The sequence below is a fragment of the Schistocerca piceifrons genome, unplaced genomic scaffold (assembly GCF_021461385.2).
Source record: "Schistocerca piceifrons isolate TAMUIC-IGC-003096 unplaced genomic scaffold, iqSchPice1.1 HiC_scaffold_961, whole genome shotgun sequence".
Taxonomy (NCBI): domain Eukaryota; kingdom Metazoa; phylum Arthropoda; class Insecta; order Orthoptera; family Acrididae; genus Schistocerca; species Schistocerca piceifrons.
The window spans coordinates 1530001-1535000 of NW_025729236.1; the positions used below are offsets into that span (position 1 = coordinate 1530001).

Below are 5000 nucleotides of genomic sequence, written 5' to 3' on the forward strand. Positions count from 1 at the left end.
GCGGTGTGTACAAAGGGCAGGGACGTAATCAACGCGAGCTTATGACTCGCGCTTACTGGGAATTCCTCGTTCATGGGGAACAATTGCAAGCCCCAATCCCTAGCACGAAGGAGGTTCAGCGGGTTACCCCGACCTTTCGGCCTAGGAAGACACGCTGATTCCTTCAGTGTAGCGCGCGTGCGGCCCAGAACATCTAAGGGCATCACAGACCTGTTATTGCTCAATCTCGTGCGGCTAGAAGCCGCCTGTCCCTCTAAGAAGAAAAGTAATCGCTGACAGCACGAAGGATGTCACGCGACTAGTTAGCAGGCTAGAGTCTCGTTCGTTATCGGAATTAACCAGACAAATCGCTCCACCAACTAAGAACGGCCATGCACCACCACCCACCGAATCAAGAAAGAGCTATCAATCTGTCAATCCTTCCGGTGTCCGGGCCTGGTGAGGTTTCCCGTGTTGAGTCAAATTAAGCCGCAGGCTCCACTCCTGGTGGTGCCCTTCCGTCAATTCCTTTAAGTTTCAGCTTTGCAACCATACTTCCCCCGGAACCCAAAAGCTTTGGTTTCCCGGAGGCTGCCCGCCGAGTCATCGGAGGAACTGCGGCGGATCGCTGGCTGGCATCGTTTATGGTTAGAACTAGGGCGGTATCTGATCGCCTTCGAACCTCTAACTTTCGTTCTTGATTAATGAAAACATACTTGGCAAATGCTTTCGCTTCTGTTCGTCTTGCGACGATCCAAGAATTTCACCTCTAACGTCGCAATACGAATGCCCCCGCCTGTCCCTATTAATCATTACCTCGGGTTCCGAAAACCAACAAAATAGAACCGAGGTCCTATTCCATTATTCCATGCACACAGTATTCAGGCGGGCTTGCCTGCTTTAAGCACTCTAATTTGTTCAAAGTAAACGTGCCGGCCCACCGAGACACTCAATAAAGAGCACCCTGGTAGGATTTCAACGGGGTCCGCCTCGGGACGCACGAGCACGCACGGGGCGGTCGCACGCCTTCGGCTCGCCCCACCGGCAGGACGTCCCACGATACATGCCAGTTAAACACCGACGGGCGGTGAACCAACAGCGTGGGACACAAATCCAACTACGAGCTTTTTAACCGCAACAACTTTAATATACGCTATTGGAGCTGGAATTACCGCGGCTGCTGGCACCAGACTTGCCCTCCAATAGATACTCGTTAAAGGATTTAAAGTGTACTCATTCCGATTACGGGGCCTCGGATGAGTCCCGTATCGTTATTTTTCGTCACTACCTCCCCGTGCCGGGAGTGGGTAATTTGCGCGCCTGCTGCCTTCCTTGGATGTGGTAGCCGTTTCTCAGGCTCCCTCTCCGGAATCGAACCCTGATTCCCCGTTACCCGTTACAACCATGGTAGGCGCAGAACCTACCATCGACAGTTGATAAGGCAGACATTTGAAAGATGCGTCGCCGGTACGAGGACCGTGCGATCAGCCCAAAGTTATTCAGAGTCACCAAGGCAAACGGACCGGACGAGCCGACCGATTGGTTTTGATCTAATAAAAGCGTCCCTTCCATCTCTGGTCGGGACTCTGTTTGCATGTATTAGCTCTAGAATTACCACAGTTATCCAAGTAACGTGGGTACGATCTAAGGAACCATAACTGATTTAATGAGCCATTCGCGGTTTCACCTTAATGCGGCTTGTACTGAGACATGCATGGCTTAATCTTTGAGACAAGCATATGACTACTGGCAGGATCAACCAGGGAGCTGCGTCAACTAGAGCTGAGCAGCCGGCCGCCCGGGAGTGTGTCCCGGGGGCCCGCGCGAACACGCAAGCGTCCGCTCAATCATTCTGCAAACAGGAGGAGGCTGAGCTCCCCTGCACAATACACCTCGAAACCCTCTCAGGTCCCGGCGGCGCGCAGCGCCGTCCCAAGTACTTGGTCGGGTTCGAGAGAGGCGCAATCGCCCGGAGTTAGGCGAGTAGACGCTTTCGGTGCGACCACCCGTGCTCCCAACTGAGCTTGCCGCTGCCGACAGAGGCCCGGGAGCGTGCTGTCGTGGCATTGCCGGCGGGAGACAACACGCGCCACCTACGGTGACCGGCAGCTCCAACGCCAGCGCCACAGAAGGACAAAAGCCCCACTTGGGTGCCGAAGCGAACTCTCCCAGCACAGCGCACGCGCCAACACATCCGCACAGCTGCGATACAAACCACCAGTGAGAACCGCTGGGGCGACCGAGCAGCAGACGGCGTCGCGGCGCCGAGCGCCGGGCGGCGGCGCATCCTCAACGCACACAGTCCTCAATCGGACCAGCACACTGAAGATGTCCACCGCGCTTCGCACCGGGCCCGCGAGGACCTACTTTGGCCGCACGGCGCCGCGCGCAGGGTGCGCCGGCGCGCAGCTGCGACGCCTGCCGCGTCCGTCGGCCGGCGCGCCTGCCACTGGCCGCCCCCACCAGCCGGCTGTAGCGCGTGCGCCCACGCACCGCGCGGCCAGCACGCCGGGAGGCGCCCCCTCACCGGCCGGGGACGGTCCCACCCAGCCACCGCCGCGTATCGCTTCACACCCAGATGCCGTTCAGTTTCATCGGCATGGTGGGTATCGCTGGAACAACCGGTTAGTACCTCAACCTATCGTCGCCATCACCGATTCACCCCTAGCGAGAACAACCGCACCACAACGGGTTACCATTTCTTCATTTGCGTAACTTCACCAGCAAACGTAGGCGTCCATCGCCATTAGCAACTTCAACGATTATTGCATGCCTGTGTCAGGTGTCACGCCACACTACGTCTGCCCACATACACGCAACAAAATGTGCACGCCTAGACAATACGTGGAAGGTGGCCCCCGTACGTATGCGATGTCCATTGCTCGAACGACTGTCAACCGGCCTCTGTAGCATGTCGCAGATATGGAACGCGGTGCACCATGCTATCACGGTGTTTGAGGAGAGACGACTAGGTCCGAATACATCAACACACAGCTCATGCTGATCGCCATCCACGGCGTCCGTTCCTCCCACACGTCTCTATGGCGTACCACACTGCAATCCAGCTCTCATAGGGAGACGACACGTAGCTGCGTGCACAATATTTGCACTGTATGGTCCGCCGTTTTTGGGCGCAGTCGTTGTACGGTCACACATGTGCCACGATGTATCATTCAGTACATAAGGACGAATGTGCAGTACAGATTGTGGTTTATGCGTACGACATCAGCGGACAGTTGACACAGGCCGCACCACAACGTAGCCTGAGTACGTCGCATGCGAAGGGCATTGAACATGCAAACTTCTCACCAACCAGCTTGCGAAGGCAGGGGGCAAGGTGGGGACGTGGGGAGGGGTGGGGGGGGGGGGCGGCATGTACGTCCTGCTGCCATCCACATAACAGTGTACAGCAGGAGCATGTGGAAAGTCAGCAAGACTTGCAAGGTGTTTAACATGAAGCGATACACAGGGGAGCGGGCAGTGCGAGTAGCGAACTATATTGCGAGGGTTGCGGGTGGGCAACACTACACTAATTGAACGAGTCGTATAACAATTACAGAGCAGGTTTAGGCGACAACGTGGGTTACGTTAGCGGACAACGTGGGTTACGTTAAGGCACAACGTGGGTTACGTTAAGGCACAACGTGGGTTACGTTAAGGCACAACGTGGGTTACGTTAAGGCACAACGTGGGTTACGTTAAGGCACAACGTGGGTGACGTTAAGGCACAACGTGGGTTACGTTAAGGCACAACGTGGGTTACGTTAAGGCACAACGTGGGTTACGTTAAGGCACAACGTGGGTTACGTTAAGGCACAACATGGGTTACGTTAAGGCACAACATGGGTTAGGTTAGGGCACAACATGGGTTAGGTTAGGGGACAACATGGGTTAGGTTAGGGGACAACATGGGTTAGGTTAGGGGACAACATGGGTTAGGTTAGGGGACAACATGGGTTAGGTTAGGGGACAACATGGGTTAGGTTAGGGGACAACATGGGTTAGGTTAGGGGACAACATGGGTTAGGTTAGGGGACAACGTGGGTTAGGTTAGGGGACAACGTGGGTTAGGTTAGGGGACAACGTGGGTTAGGTTAAGGCACAACGTGGGTTAGGTTAAGGCACAACGTGGGTTACGTTAAGGCACAACGTGGGTTACGTTAAGGCACAACGTGGGTTACGTTAAGGCACAACGTGGGTTACGTTAAGGCACAACGTGGGTTACGTTAAGGCACAACGTGGGTTACGTTAAGGCACAACGTGGGTTACGTTAAGGCACAACGTGGGTTACGTTAAGGCACAACGTGGGTTACGTTAAGGCACAACGTGGGTTACGTTAAGGCACAACGTGGGTTACGTTAAGGCACAACGTGGGTTACGTTAAGGCACAACGTGGGTTACGTTAAGGCACAACGTGGGTTACGTTAAGGCACAACGTGGGTTACGTTAAGGCACAACGTGGGTTAGGCTAAGGCACAACATGGGTTACGTTAAGGCACAACATGGGTTACGTTAAGGCACAACATGGGTTAGGTTAAGGCACAACATGGGTTAGGTTAAGGCACAACATGGGTTAGGTTAAGGTACAACATGGGTTAGGTTAAGGTACAACATGGGTTAGGTTAAGGTACAACATAGGTTAGGTTAAGGTACAACATAGGTTAGGTTAAGGTACAACATAGGTTAGGTTAAGGTACAACATAGGTTAGGTTAGGTTAGGTTAGGTTACACGTTGTTGTAAGGAAAGGTGTAGGGGGGGGGGGCGGGGGCGGCAGGTTCGTTGATAGTGATTATAGTAAGTGAATGCTTGTGACATGATCAGATTTGTCACGTCAGGATGCACCTTTGGCTTATTAGAGGCGGCGCTCCAATTCTATGCTTGTGTGAGACCTGTGTCTTTGACTCATGTCATTGTTTGTGCGCTGTGACAGGAGGTACTATTGTGATGTTGGGTGCACCGTTGTATAGGACATGTGTGGGTGTTGGTGCCTGGTCTGCGCAATGGTGGATGTCGAAAGGCT

The 5000-nt window shown here is 54.2% G+C and overlaps 1 non-coding gene across 1 annotated transcript in view; it reads right to left on the bottom strand.

Annotated features, from left to right (window-relative positions):
* LOC124774195 overlaps nucleotides 1-1745 on the bottom strand; it is a 1909-nt gene extending 164 nt beyond the window's left edge. The window contains exon 1 of the ribosomal RNA XR_007015187.1: nucleotides 1-1745. This exon is cut by the window's left edge and continues 164 nt beyond it. This is a non-coding gene — a ribosomal RNA (small subunit ribosomal RNA).
* Between the last annotated feature and the right edge of the window lie 3255 nt (nucleotides 1746-5000).